Source organism: Oryx dammah, unplaced genomic scaffold (genome assembly GCF_014754425.2).
Source record: "Oryx dammah isolate SB20612 unplaced genomic scaffold, SCBI_Odam_1.1 HiC_scaffold_1, whole genome shotgun sequence".
Lineage (NCBI taxonomy): Eukaryota > Metazoa > Chordata > Mammalia > Artiodactyla > Bovidae > Oryx > Oryx dammah.
The window spans coordinates 70,059,123-70,080,950 of record NW_024070185.1 but is presented as its reverse complement, the minus strand read 5'-3'; positions in this window follow the sequence as shown (position 1 = coordinate 70,080,950).

The following is a 21,828-nucleotide window of genomic DNA, read 5'->3' as shown; positions in this document are numbered from 1 at the left end:
GTTAGGATGAAAAAGAGCTCTATTTTTAATAGTTATCTGGATAACAAGGGTAAAATCAAAGCTCTCAGCATCCCACTCCAGTACTCTTGCCTGGAAAATCCCATGGACGGAGGAGCCTGGTAGGCTGCAGTCCATGGGGTCGCTAAGAATCGGACACGACTGAGTGACTTCACTTTCACTTTCCACTTTCATGCTTTGGAGAAGGAAATGGCAACCCACTCCAGGGTTCTTGCCTGGAGAATCCCAGGGACGGGGGAGCCTGGTGGGCTACCGTCTCTGGGGTCGCACAGAGTCAGACACGACTGAAGCGACTTAGCAGCAGCAGCAGCAGCAGCCTTTTTGTAACTAGGCAGTTCTGGAAGAATTTCCCAGGTGACTCACTGGTGAAGAAGCCACCTGAAGGAAGCAAGAGACACAGATTCAACCCCTGGGTCAGAGAGGTCCCCTGGAGAAGGAATGGCAGCCCACTCCAGTATATGTGCACCCCACATCCAGAGTCCTTCTGTTTGTGCTTGTCTGTGAAGCTGTCTACTTATTCTAAGTTCTGCTATATTACTCTTCACCTTCTGCTATGTGGTTCACCACTTTTCCCTCAATACCTGTCCTTCTCTCAAGAACTACATTTTTCCTAGCCTGAACGTATTTGGAAATTCTTGAGTGACAAAGCACAGGAAAGTATTGGTTAAGATCTTCAACTTTTTCTATGAGAAAACTTAACAGAAAAAAAAGAGAGAGAGAGAGAGAGAACGTAAGGAACTGGAAGCCAGTGACTTTCCAAATCCAATCCAGTCTAGCCCTAGGTAGCATACCTCTTTATCCTCCTGGTTAATCAATAGGTAACTGTTTACTCAAACACACACTACACACACACACACACACACACACACACGCCCTTCTGAAGGACACTCATCAAATCTCACAGATTGTAGGATATAATCCACTAAGAAGGGTAAAAATATTTTATTTGTCCCATACTCTACAATGATACTTTTGAGTAGAGGTAAATACTTTTTTTTTTTTTTTTTTTTTTTGCTGTCCGGGGCTGCTCTTTGCATTGTAGACTTTTTAGCAGCCCCTGTAGTCTCTAAGGGCTTCCCACATGGTTCAATGGTAAAAGAATCCACCTATCAATGCAGAAGACTCAGGAGACCTGAGTTTGATCCCTAGGTTGACAAGATCCCCTGGAGGAGGAAATGGCAACCCACTCCAGTATTCTTGCCTTGGAAATCTCATGGACAGTGGTGGGCTACTGTCCATGGGGTTGCAAAGAGCCAGACATGACTGAGCACACACACATACAAATCTGTTATATGTCTACAGAGGTAAAAGCAATGAGGTAGAGAAGATAGAACAGTAACCTCAGAGTCAAACTCTGGTACAAATTCCTACACTGATTTAGTTCTAATGTAGTTAAACTCTCTCATTGTCTCTTTAGTGATCTGTAAAAATGCAAAAATCTGTAAACTTGACAGAGTAATGCCTATTGCATCTATTCATAAAGGTTGCAGTAAAGAGTAGCTACATTAAAATCATTTGAGAATTGGGAATAAAATGCAAATAGGCAGGTATGAAAGGACTACCCAGGTGGTGCCAGTGGTAAAGACCCCATCTCCCAATGCAGGAGATACAGGAGACGTGGGTTTGACTCCTGGGTCAGGAAGATCCCCTGGGTTAGGAAATAGCAAGCCACTCCAATATTCTTGCCTGGAGAATCCCAAGGACAGAAGAGCCTGGTAGACTGCAGTCCATAGAATCGCAAATAGTCGGACACGACTGAAGTGACTTAGCATGCATGCACACACATAGGCAGCTATGAAAGGAGTTTGGAAATGGTAGTAAGAAACAACTTGGTTTAAAATCTTGGGCAAACAAGGGTACCTCTTAACTGGTGGGTTTCTCTGGACAGTGACTAGATGCAGACGATTTCATCTGGACATTGGTGTATGACTAAAACTGAGAAATGGATATTGCCTGCTGTTATAGTGGTCCAAGCACGGTTGGAAAAGAATTTTCAGATACAGAGCATTACTGAAGGGAGTGTGTTCACTGAGAACAAAGACTAGAGCTAATGTGGACACTGCAAGCACAGTGGGCTGACCTCCTGACAGACCAGGGAGAGTCAGCTGAAGGGAGAGAAGTGGTTACTAGAGTAGGAGACACGGTTAGAACAGCAGACAGGCTCACCGGAGAGCCAACACTTTTCATGGGCCAGCAGCCAAATTTTATAGTCTCAAGACAAAGAAAATGCCTGCTGGAAGTGTGGCATTAGGTGATTGGTTAAGGCGCCATATGGTGATCACCAGGCTAAGTATTTTTGCCAAAAAAGCTGGTTGGCAAGGATTGGAGGTGGGGAGCTTTTGGCAATGGTTACAGTGAGGCTTGGTGAGTTCCAGAGGTGACATTGGTGCGGGGCTTTACATCCATGGCCTGGTACAAGGCCTTGCACCTGTGACCTTGCTAAAGTGTTCCATACCTGTGATCATGTTGCTTCAGTTGTGTCTGACTCTTTTGTGACCCAATGAATGGTAGCCCACCAGGCTCCTCTGTTCATGGGATTTCCCAGGCAAAAATACTGGAGTTGGTTGCCATTTCCTCCTTCAGGGGATCTTCTTGACCCTGGGATCAAAGGCACATCTCCTGCATTGGTAGGTGGGTTCTTTAAGACTGAGCCTCCAGGGAAGCCTTTAAAGGTAAAAAAATATATGTATATTCTCAACAGGGGCTTGTGACACAGCTACAGGAAAAGATGGAGGACAAGCTGGTCTGAGCTGAAAGAGAAGTAGGTACCAAGTGCAGCGGGAGCATTTTTGGAGAATATTGTTTGTTTAGCAATACTCCTCACTAAAAAGGAAAATTGTAATTCCCAAATATAACTCTATCCTGTTGGGGTGGCCCCCTATGGCTTTGCTTCATTAACACCAGATGTGAAATGCATTCATAGTGACCATTAGGAAGTAACTCAGGCCATTACCAACGACAGGGAACTGACAAGTTCTTTAGGCTTACACAGGCCAGCTTAATTTATAGAAGAGAAAGTCAGATCTTTAATGTTTTTCCCTGTATGCTGTTGCCCCCTAGTGGTGAAATCTTTCTGTGACACACCAAGACAAGATCTCTCTCGTGTGTGTGTGTGTGTGTGTGTGTGTGTGTGTGTGTGTGTGTGCGCGCGCGCACACTCAGTTGCTTCAGTCCTATCTGACTCTGTATGACCCCATGGACTGTATCCTGCCAGGCTCCTCTGTCCATGGGATTCTCCAGGCAAGAATACTGGAGTGGGTTGCCATTTCCTCCTCCAGGGGAATCTTTCTGACCAAAGGATCGATCCCAAGTCTCTTGCATCCCCTGAATTGGCAGGTGGACTCTTTACTAAAGAGTCCCAAGACAGACCTAAAGACAGACCTAAACACTCTCAGCTTTACTTTTCCTTGGTGGCTCAGATGGTAAAAAATCTGCCTGCAATGTGGGAGACCCAGGTTTGGTCCTGTATTGGGAAGATCCCCTGGAGAAGGGAATGACAACCCATTCCAGTATTCTTGCTTGGAGAATCCCATGGACAGAGGAGCCTGGAGAGTTACAGTCCATGGGGCCGTAAAAGAGTCGGACATGACTGAATGACTAACACACACACGTGAGCACAGTAAGTGCTCAATAGCAAAATAGGAAATGAGTAAAGTTTATTGAATAATTTCCATACTCATCATACATTTAAGTTCTATGGAAGATGTAAAAGCCCTACTCTTTAAAAGCTTCAAATTGATTGATTCACAAAATTGAAAATAGTACAATGTACTTTTGCTCTTACTTTGGTTCTTTCGATACCAAACACAATGGAACAAATAAAATAACTACCATGTGAATAATAGCTTCATTGTGTCAGGCTTTGTGCTTTTAATAAATTATATTCATAATCTTCACATCATGCATCTATGAAACATTATTATTATCACACAATTAACTCTAACAAAAGTGAGTCTCAGCGATGATACAGTCTTGCTTGCTTGTGGGCTCAGCTGTGTCCAACTCTTTGTGACCCCATGAATTTTAGATCACCAGCCTCCTCTGTACGTGGGATTTCTCAGGCAAGAATACTGGAGTAGGTTGCGATTTTCTCTTTCAGGGGATCTTCCTGACCCAAGGCTCAAACTTGCGTCGCCTGTGTCTCCTGCAATGCAGGAGTATTCTTTTCTGCTTGAACCACTGGGGAAGTCCCATAGAATTGCTTAAGATCACACAATTAGTGATTTAGGTGGGATGTGAACTCAGTTCAGTTCAGTTCAGTCGCTCAGTCGTGTCTGACTCTTTGCGACCCCATGAATCGCAGCACGCCAGGACTCCCTGTCCATCACCAACTCCCGGAGTTCACTCAGACTCACGTCCATCGAGTCAGTGATGCCATCCAGCCATCTCATCCTCTGTTGTCCCCTTCTCCTCCTGCCCCCAATCCCTCCCAGCATCACAGTCTTTTCCAATGAGTCAACTCTTCGCATGAGGTGGCCAAAGTACTGGAGCTTCACCTTTAGATCATTCCTTCTGAAGAAATCCCAGGGCTGGTCTCCTTCAGAATGGACTGGTTGGATCTCCTTGCAGTCCAAGGGACTCTCAAGAGTCTTCTCCAACACCACAGTTCAAAAGCATCAATTCTTCGGCGCTCAGCCTTCTTCACAAGTCCAACTGTCACATCCATACATGACTACTGGAAAAACCATAGCCTTGACTAGACAGACCTTAGTCGGCAAAGTTAGCTACTTCCAAATTTGATATATTTTGAACAAGTGAGAATATATGTATTTTAAACAATCCAGAGTCTGAAGATTCAGGTGACTGTCATTGCTTTTAAAACTTCACCAGGGAAAGTTATCTCCTTTAATTATTCTAAAGATATTCTTCCATTGCCTTAAATAATTAGTGATCTGATTTCTGTTAATATCAAGACCTGCTTTATACAGAATATAACAATGGAATCACGAGGCTTCCCAGGTGGTGTTAGTGGTAAATAGTCCACCTGCCAATGCAGATGATGCAATAGACTCGGGTTCAATCCCTGGGTCGGGAAGACCCCCTGGAAAAAGAAACGGCAACCTACTCCAGTATTTTTGGCTGGAAAATTCCAAGGGCAGAGCAACCTGGTGGGCTACAGTTGATAGGGTAGCAAAGAGTCAGACCTAACTGAGCGACTGAGCATGCATATACACAGAGGCTACGTATGAGACGGGCCTGGGACCTGGGACCCTTTGCTGCAGTGCTTGCACCTGAACACACCTCTCCTGGAGTGGCAGAATACTGGGAAACTGCATTGGACTAGGAATGGCTGCGTGCATGCACAGTTTGGGCAAATTCTGAACCCTAAAGATACAGAGAGACCAGAGGACACAAGAGCCACTTTTGAGGGGCATGGAACAAAAGCAAGATGTCGGGAAGCAAAGGCAATCTGCTTAGCATGCGCCCTGTATGCAGCACACCTAAGGGGTAAGCAAACACCTAACCATCCCTCCAGCCCGACTCCTGGACACACCCCTACCCTCACCACATATAAGGAGGGGACTTGTCCCCGCCTAGGAAGCAAGAAACAAGGGGACTTATTTTTTGTTCTTGCTCCCCACTGCTGCAGCAGAAGCCCCGATAAAACCTTGCCTGAATTCTTGTCTGGCCTCTAGTCAAATTTACTGATTGGGGAAGGCCAGGAACCCTGGTCAGTAACATCTAGAGACTGTGTAGTATCCATTACAGATTCATCTTGATATTTTCCTTGTGATTAATGGTGTTGAGAATCTTTCAAGATGCAGTTTAACCTTTCAAGACCTTCGGTAAACTGTTCATTCAAATCTTTTGCCCGTTTTTATTTGTTTTATTTTGTCACTAATTCATGAGTTTTATCTATTAAGGGTCTTACTTTCTATACATAAATATACACATATAGGAAATAAAATCGTTCAGTCTGAGTTTTGATGGTTTTCCCAGTTCATGCAGGAAAGATTCCGACCATAGGGTTATGAGACACACAACATATAATACTGCACGGACAAGACCAATAGCAGCATATTAGCCGTGTGTACTCACACCCTGTAAGAGAACTCTGCTAGGAAGGCCCACACAGGGATTGCATTTAGGAACAATGTTAACAACAAGGGACTACAGGGAACAGACTCTGATGCGGGGAGAGACTGGGGGCAGGAGGAGAAGGGGACGACCCAGGATGAGACGGCTGGATGGCATCACGGACTCGATGGACGGGAGTCTGGGTGAACTCCGGGAGATGGTGATGGACAGGGAGGCCTGGCGTGCGGCGATTCATGGGGTCACAAAGAGTCGGACACAACTGAGCAACTGAACTGAACTGAACAGAGAACAGACTTTGTAGTATCAAGAAAATAGGATGCCTGGGAGGATGTGATTGGCTTGTTTGAATCATCCATGGACTGGAGGTGGACTCAAAGTTCAGTTCAGTTCCGTTCAGTCTCTCAGTCGTGTCTGACTCTTTGCTAACCCATGGACTGCAGCAAGCCAGTCTTCCCTGTCCATTACCAACTCCTGGAGATTGTACAAATTCATGTCCATCGAGTTGGTGATGCCACAACCATCTCGTCCTCTGTCGTCCCATTCTCCTCCCACCCTCAATCCTTTCCAGTATCAGGATCTTTTCTAATGAGTCAGCCCTTCTCATCAGGTGGCCAAAGTATTGGAGCTTCAGGTTCAGCAGCAGTCCTTCCAATGAATATTCAGGACTGATTTCCTTTAGGATGGACTAGTTGGATCTTCTTGTAGTCCAAGGGACTCTCAAGAGTCTTCTCCAATAGCAAAGTTCAAAAGCATGAATTCTTCAGTGCTCACCTTTCTTAATGTAGTCCAACTCTCACATCCATACATGACTACTGAAAAAACCATAGCTTTGACTAGATGGAATTTTGTTGGCAAAGTAATGTCTCTGCTTTTTAATATGCTGTCATATGTCACTTAATATGTTGGCAATAGCTTTGCTTCCAATGAGCAAGTGTCATTTAATTTCATGGCTGCAGACACCATCTGCAGTGATTTTGGAGCTCAAAAAAAGAAAATCTCTCACTGTTTCCATTGTTTTCCCATCTATTTGGCATGAAGTGATGGGACCAAATGCCATGATCTTAGTTTTCTGAGTGTAAAGTATTAAGCCAAGTTTTTCACTCTCCTCTTTCACTTTCATCAAGAGGCTCTTTAGTTCTTCACTTTCTGCCATAAGGGTGGTGTCATCTGCTTATCTGAGGTGACTGATATTTCTGCTGGCAATCTTGATTCCAGCTTGTGCTTCATCCAGCCCACCGTTTCTCATGATGTACTCTGCATATAAGTTAAATAAGCAGGGTGACAATATACAGCCTTGATGTACTCCTTTCCCAGTTTGGAACCAGTCTGTTGTTCCATGTCCAATTCTAATTGTTTCCTGACCTGCATACAAGTTTCTCAAAATGCAGGTCAGGTGGTCTGGGGTTCCCATCTTTTGAAGACTTTTCCACAGCTTATTGTGATCCACACAGTCAAAGGCTTTGGCATAGTTAATAAAGCAGAAACGGATGTTTTTTCTGGAACTCTCTTGCTTTTTTGATGATCCAGCAGATGTTGGCAATTTGACCTCTTGTTCCTCTGCCTTTTCTAAATCCAGAACATCTGCAAGTTCACGGTTCACATATTGCTGAAGCCTGGCTTAGAGAATTTTGAGCATTACTTTACTAGCGTGTGAGATGAGTGCAATTGTGCGGTAGTTTGAGCATTCTTTGGCATTGCCTTTCTTTGGGATTGGAATGAAAACTGACCTTGTCCAGTCCTGTGACCACTGCTGAGTTCTCCAAATTTGGTGACATACTGAGTGCAGCACTTTCACAGCATCATCTTTCAGGATTTGAAATAGCTCAACTGGAATTCCATCATTTGCACTAACTTTGTTAGTAATGATGCTTCTGAAGGCCCATTTGAATTCACATTCCAAGATGTTTGGCTCTAGGTGAGTGTCAGTGATCACACCATCGTGATTATCTGGGTCATGAAGATCTTTTTTATACAGTTCTTCCGTGTATTCTTGCCACCTATTCTTAATATCTTCTGCTTCTATTAGGTCCATACCATTTCTGTCCTTTATTGAGCCCATCTTTGCATGAAATATTCCCTTGATATCTCTAATTTTCTTGAAGAGATCTCTAGTCTTCCTCATTCTTTGTTTTCCTCTGTTTCTTTGCATTGATCGCTGAGGAAGTCTTTCTTATCTCTCCTTGCTCTTCTTTGGAACTCTGCATTCAAGTGGGTATATCTTTCCTTTTCTCCTTTGCTTTTCACCTCTCTTCTTTTTACAGCTATTTGTAAGGCCTTTTCAGACAATCATTTTGCCTTTCTGCACTTCTTTTTCTTGGGGATGGTCTTGATTCCTGTCTCCTGTACAATGTCACTAATCTCCGTCCATAGATCATCAGGCACTCTGTCTATCAGACCTGGTTCCTTAAATCTAATTCTCACTTGTACTGTGAAATGCCAGTCTGCATGAAGCACAAGCTGGAATCAAGATTGCCAGGAGAAATATCAGCCACCTCAGATATGCAGATGACACCACCCTTTTGGCAGAAAGCGAAGAAGAACTAAAAAGCCTCTTGATGAAAGTGAAAGAGGAGAGTGAAAAACTTGGCTTAATACTTTACATTCATAAAACGAAGATCATGGTATCTGGTCCCATCACTTCATGCCAAATAGATGGGGAAACAATGGAAACATTGAGAGATTTTCTTTTTTTGAGCTCACGACTGAGCAACTGAACTGACTGACTGACAAAAAATTCTCAAATAGCCACAGCAATGTTGAGAAAGAAGCATGGTACTGGAGGAATCAACATGCCTGACTTCAGACTATACTACAAAGCTACAATCATCAAGTGCAGTATGGTATTGGCACAAAGACAGAAACATAGATGAATGGAACAAAATAGAAAGCCCAGAGATAAATCCATGCACCTATGGACACCTTATCTTTGACAAAGGAGGCAAGAATATACAATGGAGAAAAGACAATGTTAAAGACACCTCTTTCACAAGTGGCGCTGGGAAAACTGGTCAACCACTTGTAAAAGAATGAAACTAGAACACTTTCTGGAGAAGGCAATGGCACCTCACTCTAGTATTCTTGCCTGGAAAATCCCATGGATGGAGAAGCCTGAGAGGCTGCAGTCCACGGGGTTGCTAAGAGTCAGACACGACTGAATGACTTCACTTTCACTTTTCAGTTTCCTGCATTGGAGAAGGAAATGGCAACCCACTCCAGTGTTCTTGCCTGGAGAATCCTAAGGACAGGGGAGCCTGGTGGGCTGCCGCCTCTGGGGTCACACAAAGTCGGACATGACTGAAGTGACTTAGCAGCAGCAGCAGCAGAACACTTTCTAACACCATACACAAAAATAAACTCAAAATGGATTAAAGATCTAAATGTAAGACTAGAAATTATAAAACTCCTAGAGGAAAACAACATAAATCATAGTAGGATTCTCTATGACCCACCTCCCAGAATACTGGAAATAAAAGCAAAAATAAACAAATGGGACCTAATTAAACTTAAAAGCTTCTGCACAACAAAGGAAACTGTAAGCAAGGTGAAAAGACAGCCTTCAGAATGGGAGAAAATAATAGCAAACGAAGCAACTGACAAAGAATTAATGTCAAAAATATACAAGCAGCTCCTGCAGCTCAATTCCAGAAAAATAAATGGCCCAATCAAAAAATGGGCCAAAGAACTAAACAGATATTTCTCCAAAGAAGACATACAGATAGCTAACAAACACATGAAAAGATGCTCAACATCACTCATTATCAGAGAAATGCAAATCAAAACCACAACAAGGTACCATCTCACGCTGGACAGAATGGCTGCTATCCAAAAGTCTACAAACAATAAATGCTGGAGAAGGTGCGGACAAAAGGGAACCCTCTTACACTGTTGGTGGGAATGCAAACTAGTACAGCCACTATGGAGAACAGTATGGTGATTCCTTAAAAAACTGGAAATAGAACTGCCATATGACCCAGCAATCCCACTGCTGGGCATACACACAGAAGAAACCAGAATTGAAAAAGACACGTGTACCCCAATGTTCATCGCAGCACAGCTTAATATAGCCAGGACATGGAAGCAACCTAGATGTCCATTGGTAGACGACTGGATAAGAAAGCTGTGGTATATACACACAATGGAATATTACTCAGCCATTAAAAAGAATGCATTTGAATCAGTTCTAATGAGGTCGATGAAACTGGAGCCTACTATACAAAGTGAAGTATGTCAGAAAAAAAAAAAACACCAATACTGTATAAGTTCAGTTCAGTTCAGTTCAGTCGTTCAGTCATATCCGACTCTTTGTGACCCCAAAAACTGCAGCATGCCGGGCCTCCCTGTCTATCACCATCTCCCAGAGTCCACTCAAACTCACGTCCATTGAGTCAGTGATGCCATCCAGCCATCTCATCCTCTGTTGTCCCCTTCTTCTCCTGCCCCCAATCCCTCCCAGCATCAGAGTCTTTTCCAATGAGTCAATTCTTTGCATGAAGTGGCCAAAGTACTGGAGTTTCAGCTTTACCATCATTCCTTCCAAAGAAATCCCAGGGTTGATCTCCTTCAGAATGGACTGGTTGGATCTCCTTGCAGTCCAAGGGACTCTCAAGAGTCTTCTCCAACACCACAGTTCAAAAGCATCAATTCTTCGGCACTCAGCCTTCTTCACAGTGCAACTCTCACATCCATACATGACCACTGGAAAAACCATAGCCTTTACTAGATGGACCTTTGTTTGCAAAGTAATGTCTCTGCTTTTCAAAATGCTATCTAGGTTGGTCATAACTTTTCTTCCAAGGAGTAAGCATCTTTTAATTTCATGGCTGCAGTCACCATCTGCAGTGATTTTGGAGCCCCCAAAAAGAAAGTCTGACACTGTTTCCACTCTTTCCCCATCTATTTCGCATGAAGTGATGGGACCAGATGCCATGATGTTCGTTTTCTGAATGCTGAGCTTTAAGCCAACTTTTTCACTCTCCTCTTTCATATTAATCAAGAGGCTCTTTAGTTCCTCTTCACTTTCTGCCATAAGAGTGGTGTCATCTGCATATCTGAGGTTATTGATATTTCTCCCGGGAGTCTTGATTCCAGCTTGTGCTTCTTCCAGTCCAGTGTTTCTCATGATGTACTCTGCATAGAAGTTAAATAAGCAGGGTGATAATATACAGCCTTGACGTACTCCTTTTCCTATTTGGAACCAGTCTGTTGTTCAGTTGTCCAGTTGTAACTGTTGCTTCCTGACCTGCATATAGGTTTCTCAAGAGGCAGGTCAGGTGGTCTGGTATTCCCATCTCTTTCAGAATTTTCCACAGTTTCTTGTGATCCACATAGTCAAAGGCTTTGGCATAGTCAATAAAGCAGAAATAGAGGTTTTTCTGGAACTCTCTTGCTTTTTTGATGATCCAGTGGATGTTGGCAATTTGATCTCTGGTTCCTCTGCCTTTTGTAAAACCAGCTTGAACATCTGAAGGTTCATGGTTCACATATTGCTGAAGCCTGGCTTGGAGAATTTTGAGCATGACTTTACTAGCGTGTGAGATGAGTGCAATTGTGCGGTAGTTTGAGCATTCTTTGGCATTGTCTTTACTAACACATATATATGGAATTTAGAAAGATGGTAACAATGACCCTATATGCGAGACAGCAAAAGAGACACAGATGTAAAGAACAGATTTTTGGACTCTGTGGGAGAAGGCAAGTGTGGGATGATTTGAGAGAATAGCATTGAAACATGTATATTATCATATGTGAAATAGATTGCCAGTCCAGGTTCAATGCATGAGACAGGGTGTTCAGGGCTGGCATGCCAGGATGACCCTGAGGGATGGGATGGGGAGGGAGGTGAGAGAGGGAGTTTAGGAAAAGGAACACATGTACACCCATGGCTGATTCATGTGAATGTATGGCAAAAACCTTGACAATATTGTAAATTGTTGTCTCCAATTAAAATAAACAAAATTTTTTTTTAAAAAAAAGGAAAAAAATAGCTATCTACAGATTCAGCACAACCCATATCAAAATTTCAATGGCATTTTTTCACAGAAATAGAACAAACAATCCTAAGTTTATATGGAACCACAAATGACCCCAAATAGCCAAAGTAATTTTCAGAAAGAAGAATAAAGCTTCAAGTGTTATCCTTCTTTATTTCAAACTATATTACAAAATTATAGTAATCAAGAGTATGATATTGGCAAAAAAATATAGATTAATTAAACAGAATAGAGAGCCCAGAAATAAACCCACACAGATATGGTCTATTAATTCATGACAAAGAAGTCAAGCATATACAGTGGAAAAGGAACAATCTCATCAATAAATAGTATTGGGAAAACCAGACAGCTCCCTGCAAAACAATGAAACTGAACCATACCAGACCTGCAGAATACTACAACAGACACAAAAACTAACTCAAAATGGATTAATGACTTGAATATAAGACTTAAAATCATGAAACTCCTAGAAGGAAACATAGGTGATAAACTACTTGACATAGGTCTTGATGACCATTTTTTAAATCTGATAGCAAAAGCAAAAAGCAATCAAAGCAGAAATAAGAAAGTAAAAAAAGCTAAAAAAGATTTTGCACAGCAAAGAAAACATTTCACAGAATGAAAAGGCAACCTACAGAATGATTATTCTTCACTTTAAAATAGTAAACCTCTTAGCATGTGCAGTATCTCTCAATGGGATTTCCTAGTGGCTCAGTAGTAAAAAATCTGCCTACCAACGCCAAAGATGTAGGTTCTATCCCTGGGTCGGGAAGATCCCCTGGAGGAGGAAATGGCAACCCACTCCAGTATTTTTGCCTGGAGAATTCCATGGATAGAGGAGTCTGGTGGGTGACAGTCCATGGTGTGAAAAAAGTCTGACAACACTGAGCAACTAAACAACAGTATTCTCAATAAGGTTATTATTTTTAAAAAAGAAAATCTATCAGGACTTCAACTTTAAGTCAACATGGAAAAACATGTCATTTAACCCTCCTAGCAGACTCAACCCTCCTAGCAGACAAAAATAAACAACCCTTCCAGCAGACACAAAAAAATGGGAAAAAATTATTAAGCAACAGTTTTCAAGAATTTGGACATTTAGCAATTTAAAGACAGTGATCCCAGAAAGATGAGAAACATGGAGGTAAATCCCACATCTGCTCCAGCCTGGAAAGATTTTCCATGACAAAACACAAGAAGGCAGACCCAAACGTATAGTTTCCCTGAGTTATGAAGATGGAGATGAGAATCCCAGGCAAATTTTCAGTGCGGAGTATTTATCCTACAGAAATGAAAGCATATGTCCATACAAAGACTTAGACATAATGTTCCTAAGTTTCGTTCATAACAATCAAAAATTAGAAACAACTCAATTGTCCATCAACAGATGAATAAATATATTGTGATACACACATGTAATAAAATACTACTCAGCTCTAAAGAAATGAATTATTGATACATACACAGAGCTCAAAATAATTATGCTAAGATTTTGCCTTTGGTGGTAAGCTTGGTAATTTTTTGTTCCTTGATCTAGTTGCTGATTATGAGTTTATATTCAATTTATGAAAATTCATATGACATATACACTTTTCTAAATGTATATTATATTTCAACAAAACAATTTTTATAAGCCAAAGAATTTTCTATATTTTGGTAAACAGTTTTAAAGTTTAAAAGCATATAAAGACCTCATTTGAAACAGAAAAATCACCTTGGAATAAATTTAATAATTTATCTTCACATAAAATATATGCACACTTGGTTATAAATTATAAATGAATATGTGAATCAATTGCATCATGCTTTAGTCCTAGATGGAAATACTGAGTATTATAAAATGCAATTTTTTTCAATTTATCTCATTGATTTAAATTTATTGTAATGAAAATCTGAACTCTACTTAATAGTTTCAAAATGTATCATGTGACCTTATAATCCCTTTGGAAACAATAAGATTGAAATGTTGAGAAGAAATGTTTTTCAGAAAGAATACATGAGCAAGAACTTCCCATACTTACTATTTGTCATTGTTTTTGCATCCCAGCAACAGAACTGTTTCCTGTACTTAGAGACTCCTTTTCCTGAAGAAGCCTTAGAAGGCTTGTAAATGTGAAATATTTGCATTCCCAGCCTCCACAGCTCAAGTTGCAGTCACATGGTTTATGCCAAGCCAATCAGACACCCTCTTCCTCAGGTCTTAATTGGGAATTCACATTATGTTGATAGATAGGAGTAGAAGCAGTAGCCACGTGTCGTTTCCATTAGCTGCAGTGACAGCAATGCCGGGAGCATTAGTGACTGGTCAGCATTACTTATACATAACACCTACATCCCCTGGAGCTTCCCGGTGGTCCTAGTGGTAAAAAAACCATCCTGCCAACGCAGGAGATATAAGAGATGTGGGTCTGATCCCTGGGTTGGACAGATTCCCTGGAAGAGGAAATGGCAACCCACTCCAGTACATTTGCCTGGAGAATCCTATGGACAGAAGAGCCTAGTGGGCTACAGTCCATGGGGTCACAAACAGTCAGACTTGACTGAAGGACTTAGCATGCACCAGGTTTGAATACCTAGGTCCCTGTAGTAGTAGAAGGGTTGTGGGAAGGATTTGAAGCATTCTTCCTGCCTGTGTAACTTCTACACCTGTTTCTATGGCATCTTAAAAGATTCCATCTGTTACCAACATCCTTTTAATAATCATTTCCAATCTATATAAACCTAGCATCCTTTTGCTTATAACAATGTTTTTCTTTGGACTCTTAACATTATAAGTTATACTCTCATGTTTACAGCTAAACTAAAGCAATCAACAAAAATTCCACCAAAGAAGTCGGTGAAATTTAGGATGTATTACTGGCTCAGCTGATGCTGACAGCAGTGAAAACTCTTGGTGCAATTAAGGGCTGGAACTCTGGCGTCTAGAGGTATGCATGGCTGTCTGGGATCATAAGTAATAAACGGCACATAACAGGCAAGACTTGAAAGTCTGAGTGGCCTGTGCATGGAAGAATATATAGTATATAGGGCAAGAGAATTTCAAGGGATTGGAGGCGAACTAGTGGCTTCTAATAGTAGTTGACAGCTTAAAGACAGGAATTAACAATTTACAAGTCTAGAATTCTCAGCCCAAGGCATAAACTGAAAAACAGAGAGTTTTAATAATAGTAACAGTTAGAATCTCTTACCTCTTGCACCCCAAGGCAAGGACAGCTAAAGAAATAAACATTGCAAGTTTCAGTAAGACAATAGATTATACCCACATTAAATCACTTTCTATTATTATGTCCTTCAAATTTTTTCTAAAACATTTCTTATGTTTTATTCATATTTTCATTTTCCTTGTAATTCTAAATGAAATTTTCTCATTATAACTTTTATTGCTATAATGAGAACATCTAATAATTTTCATATGTAAGTATTATAATTATACACTTAAAATCTCTTGTTTCTAAATAATTGTCAAAGTATTTTATTGATTTTCTTGATTGGTGCACCATCTACATATAGTAATAATTCTTTGTCCTCTTTCCCATTACTTATATATTAGTTTCCTTAGAAAACATATTACATATTCATTCTAATTATGGTTGTCACTGTTGTTTAGTCACTAAGTCATGTCTGATTCTTTTGCAACCCCATGGTCTGTGACCTGCCAGACTTCTCTATCCATGGGATTTTCCAGGCAAGAACACTGAAGTAGGTTGCCATTTCCTTCTTCAGGGGATCTTCTCTACCCAGGGATTGAACCCACGTCTCCTACATTGGCAGGTGGATTCTTTACTATTGAGCCACCAGGGAAGCCCATTTATCTTTTAATTCCAAATGTCCTAAAATATTTTTCACTTGGGAATAGTTGTTGAGCTTTTCATATTTTCAAATAGCTTTTCAGCATCATTTGAAATTATCCAACTTTCTTTTGTTTAGCCTATTAAGATGATAAAATACATTAATTGATTTTCTATCGATGTTCTTCCTGGGTCTGTGTCACAATATGTTACTAACAGCAAGTCTTCTTCTCAGGGGATGAACCAGATTGATTTAGGAAGATTTCAGGAACTGACTTGAGTCCAGACCTCCAGGTCCTTAGCACTTCCTAGCTCTGATCTGGCAGGAAACAGAAAAGAGAAATGATGTTTTCCTGTTTTCACTTCAGTCTGTTTCAGGGCCAGAAAGTCAATGAGCCAAGGTATGAAATGAAAAAGAAAAAAAAAAGGAATAGCCATTTAAGAGGAGAAACACCACCAACTTTTGTGGAGGGGTAGATTTTTATTGTTCCTTCACCAAATAGGATCTATAGTGTTTTTATAAAGATCAACTAAATTCCATACTCAGAAATCAATCCTGAATATTCACAAATTCCATACTCAGAAATCAATCCTGAATATTCACTGAAAGGACTGATGCTGAAGCTGAAGCTCCAATACTTTGTCCCCCGGATGTGAAGAGCTGACTCCTTAGAAAAGACCCTGATGCTGGGAAAGACTGAAGGCTGGAGAAGGGATCGACAGAGGATGAGATGGTTGGATGGCATCACTGATTCAACGGACATGAGTTTGAGCAAGCTCCAGGAGATGTTGAAGGACAGAAAAGCCTGGTGTGCTGCGGTCCATAGGGTTGCAAAGAGTCGGACACAATTGAGCTTCAGAACAACAACAAAATTTGTGTTGCTTCTTACCTTATCTCTCTGCGTTTTGCTCCTTGAAGGTGTCACTTGACTCTTTGGTTTAGTCATGTTCTACTTCTTCCATGTGAAAAGCTAGATTTCCATCGTAACCTATCTCAGTCCTTGGGACAGCTGACACCTGATGACTTGTGCCATCGGTTTCAGGCAGCACTGACCTAGGAGGCAGAGTTGCTTGCCTACCCGACAGTGAGAAAATTTTCACAGAACTGTAAGCACTCATGTTTGAAAATATTATACCAATTCTTAACGTCACCAATCTACACGAGAAACAGGGTGTTTCTTGCCATATCAGTAAACAAAGGGTGTCACAGTCATCAGCATTTGCAGCCACAGCCTACAGTTCTGATGATCCCCGAGGGAACTCAGGAAGGAAAGAACATCTGCCATCTAGCAGCTATCAAACTGCAGTCACTCCCCACAGTGAGCCCTGAGGAAACTCAGGATATGCAAACACAAGATATTGGCCCCAGATAACTGAGGTGTACATCAAAGGAATGATCTCATTGAGCCCAAGCTCTTGTATCTTCCCATACACAGAAAAGCACTCAATTCCTTAACTTGGGATATCTTGTTTTCTTTAATTAACAATAATTTTTTAGAGTTCCCAACGACCCACCTTTTGTTGGAAAACTCCTGTGTATCCTGGCTCCCTCCATCACCTTCATGGAGCAGTTCTCTCGGGGTTCCTTGAGATACTGCCTCTAGACTTCCACGTGTGTGTTGTTGCTCAGTCATGCCCAACTCTTTGTGATCCCCATTCCATGGACTATAGCCCACCAAGCTTCTCCAGCCATGGGATTTTCCAGGCAAGAACATTAGAGAGGGTTGCAATTTCCTTCTCCTAGTGATCTTCCCAAGCCACGGATCGAATCCATTTCTCCTGCATTGACAGGTGGATTCTTTACTATTGAACCACCTGGGAAGCCCATCCCAGACTTAAAGTCCTACAAATCCCCACTGAGTAAAACACAATTCTCTATGTTTAGGTTGTGATTTTTTTTTAGTTGATATACTTATTAAAAAATGAATTATCTGCTTAGAGTAAGGGCTATAACTTAAATACATTTCAAAGGATAAGTTATGCACTTCTGCCATAAATATGCTGTTATTTTCTGGTAGTTTCACATGGTAAAAATAATGTGTAAGTGGAAGCAGAGTGAGTGGATTAATATTTTTCTTCATATCCCCCTTTAAGAGAGAAGCAGAAATGAATTGGTTTCAGTGCCAAACATTGTTTATGTCTTCACAAACATACTTTCACTGACCAAGAAGGAAAGTCAGGGCCCAGCAACAGAGGTGCTGACCCCTGCTGTTGGTCCTCCTGCATAGCACACAGCCTCACACAGCTGGTCTCCGGGCATTCAGTGCCCCCACCAAACTTGGTTAAAGATATCATTAACCTCTGCTCCTTTGTGTCTGTCCAAAGTCATGGTTTCTTCTAGTCTGAGCTCATCTCACTTTGTTCTTTTTCTGACTCCTGCCATTGCCTCCTTTTCCTCTGAACAGCAATAAACTTTAGACAACTTTATCACATGAATGTCAACACATATATATTTTAGTATGATCCAATTACTTACGATGTGGTACTTTATAGCTTTCAAAAGCTTTGTCAATTAGTTTACGCCTCAACCGGTTTCTTTATCCTGACAAAAACCCAGCATCAAGTTGAGTATCTGATACTCAACAGTGTGTGTAATTAAATAGAATCATTTAAAGATTCATAAAGTCTTAAAAGTATGAGGCTAGACATGAACCTTGGAAGTTCATCTTTTCCACTTTATTATGTTTGTGTGCATGTTGATGACTGGAGTGAGAAAATAGTTTTACTACGGAACAGCAGAAAAATTAAAATTGTAGAAAAAATAAGGAAAATAACTAAATAATACTTTGGAACATTTTTAAAATTGGAGAGTTAATAAATAGTAATGATGGCTAGTACAATGATTTAGAAACTATTCCTTGGAGCTCTAAGATTCTCTAAGGTGTATCAAGGACTTTGGTGGGAATCAAAAGGAAAGGAGACTAAGCATGTAAAAATCAGCTTCTTCAGCAAAGCCTAAGCCAGAATGGTTCCACTCCCATTTATTTGACATTTTGGAGTTATAAGGAATATGTCTTTCATAAAGAGAGGCTCAGCTGATTAAACCAATAGACAACTTCTAAAACCACTCATTTGGTTAAGTGCTTTTCTTTTAAGAATAAAGAAATTATAGGTCAACTAGGACAAGTAACTATCTGACCTCACCCAGCTGGCTGGGTGGCTGACTTGAGACAAGAAAGAGATTCAGGAAATATTTATGAAGAACTGGCTGCCTGTTCAGTATCTGCACATGCCCTCATTCATCCACAATGCAGCCTTCAGTGTAGGGATAGAAAGATTTGTCTAAACAACCTCTAGAGGGGTTAGATATTAAGAAAAATTTATTGTACTTATATTTTCCTGTTAAGAAGAGATACTAATATTATTTTTTAAATTCTTTTAGTTTTGGTCACACCACATAGCTTTCGGGATCTTTGTTTCCCAACCAGAGATCGAACCCATGCCCCTTGCAGTGGAAGTGCAGAATCTTAACCACTGGACCACCAGAGAAGTCCCTGTGCTTATTTTTATTAGAACATATTTTTGCTCACTAATATTATTTTTAAATGGGATTCCCTGGTGGCTCAGGTGGTAAAGAATCTACCTGCAATGCAGGACACCAAGCTGGGTTAAGAAGATCCCCTGGAGAAGGGAATGGCTACCCACTCCAGTATTCTTGCCTGGAGGATTCCATGGACAGAGGAATATAGTGAAGACTGCCTGGTATTTTTATACATGTAAATCACTTTGTTTAAAAAATATTAACCTAAAAGGCCTTGTATGCTTTTGTCATATATCGTTCCCCTTTTAAACTGGAGAGTCCAAGGGAATCTTTTCCTGACGTGAGCTTCAGCTCACAGCTAAGTAATTTCTACCAGAGGAAACCACTTGAGGGCACCAGAGGCCTGGGTCTCAGAGTCGCCTCTGGAGGAAGTGTCCTTCCACCTCATTGTGCATTTAGAGGAAGTGGGTGGGGGGCCCAAGGCCTGGGAAAATGACCATAATAATAGTGCCTCGTGTTTATATAGCACCTTTCTTCAATTAGCTCAGCATGTTTGGATGTGATTATTCAGCTGGGAGCTTCCAGTTGTGGGAAATGAGGCACAAGGCAAACACGTGGCCTAGGTGGGACAGAGGGTGAGGACTAATTCTTACTCATTTCAAATGTCCATTCATTATTTTTACACTAAAAAGCTGATGGTGACCTTTCTTAGCCATTTCCTTAGAAACAATAAGCTGAGAAATCAGAGTCGCAAACTCAAATTTAATGGAAAGGTTCATAAATTCTATGAGGAAAAGGGATGGCATACTTCAGTGCCAGAGGGAACCAAAACAGAATCATTTTCACCTACCTAGTGTAATTAAAGGTGGCAAGTTGAATGTATTGATTCTAAAGCACCTCACGAAAGTAGTATGGCTTCAATTGTCCACTTATGCTTTTAATCCTCAAGTGAATCTACTCAGATCTGTGTCATAAATCATGCATCTTTTATCCACGTTCTGCCAAAAAGGACCAAAAGAGGATAAAGAAAAAAAAAATTAAGTCATATTAAAAAAACTAAACTCTTGTTCCACATAAGAAAATACTTGTCCCACATGAGAAAATATTATTACAGACTTTAATGTGTTAGTTAAATACTCCAACATGATTTAGTAAAGAAACATCATGACAGATTATTTAATTAACAGAGACAGTGAGGTCTAGCTTAGTCATCTACCTGCTGACAAGATTGCTATAGTGAAAGTTTCCACTAAGAGCACTTGTAATGGCTGATGTATAATTCATGATTAAGATGTTAGTTTCCTGCAGAGTCATTTAGGGTCTCACCTGCTAATGAAAAGTGTCACTTTTTCTCCAAATACGAAACATATGCCTTTGACCTTTGAGTTAGGACATGGGCACTCACTCACTCACCGCTGTGTTTGAGGCTGGCTGTTCCTTTACAGGTTTAAACCTAATAGATTCACCCTTCAGGGTCACCTATTTTCACCAAGTCCCTACTTTTTTTTCTTTAAATTTCAGATGATGCTTGAGTATGGCTTCGTTAATAGTTCAAATGATCTTAACACATGTCTGTCATACAAAGGGTTTCTCCAATTGTTATAGGATTATGGGTATATGTATGTGTTCAGTTGCTCAGTCTAGTCTGACCCTTTAAGATCCCCTGGACTGTAGCCCACCAGGTCCCTATGTCCATGGGATTTCCCAGGCAAGAATACTAGAATAGGTTGCCATTTCCTCCTCCAGGGGATCTTGCTGTCCCAGGGATCAAACCTGCATTGCCTGCATTGGCAGGGGTTTCTTTATCACTGAGCCACCAGGGAAGCCTGTAACAGGATTAATATGATTGAAATTAACTGACTTTCATTTCATGAAAATGTACAATCCAGAGACATTGCATATCTTGAAATGGAAATTAATGAAACCATACTTCTTTCTCCCTTACGTACCTCTTTCCCAGGTCCCCATTATACTAAATTTGAGAGACGCCAATCCTAAAGGAGATCAGTCCTGGGTGTTCATTGGAAGGACTGAAGTTGAAGCTGAAACTCCAATACTTTGGCCACCTGATGCAAAGAGCTGACTCATTGGAAAAGACCCTGATGCTGGGAAAGATTGAGGGCAGGAGGGGAAGGGGACGACAGAGGATGAGATGGTTGGACGGCATCACCGACTCAATGGACATGGGTTTGGGTGGACTTCGGGAGTTAGTGATGAACAGGGAGGTCTGGTGTGCTGCGGTTCATGGGCTCACAAAGAGTTGGACACAACTAAGCAACTGAACTGAACTGAATGATTTATTGGGTTTAACAGGAAAATATTTTTTACTTTATTGATTTGGACACAACCTCAGACGTCTGCTTTTCTAAGATGAGTACAGATTGACTTCTATAAACTACCTATAATTGTAGATCATTTCCACTCTCAACACAATATGTAACACATATTTTTGCACTAGAAGTTAGTGTTTTAAGGGTGTTAGAATCTCTGGTGACTCAGATGGTAAAGAATC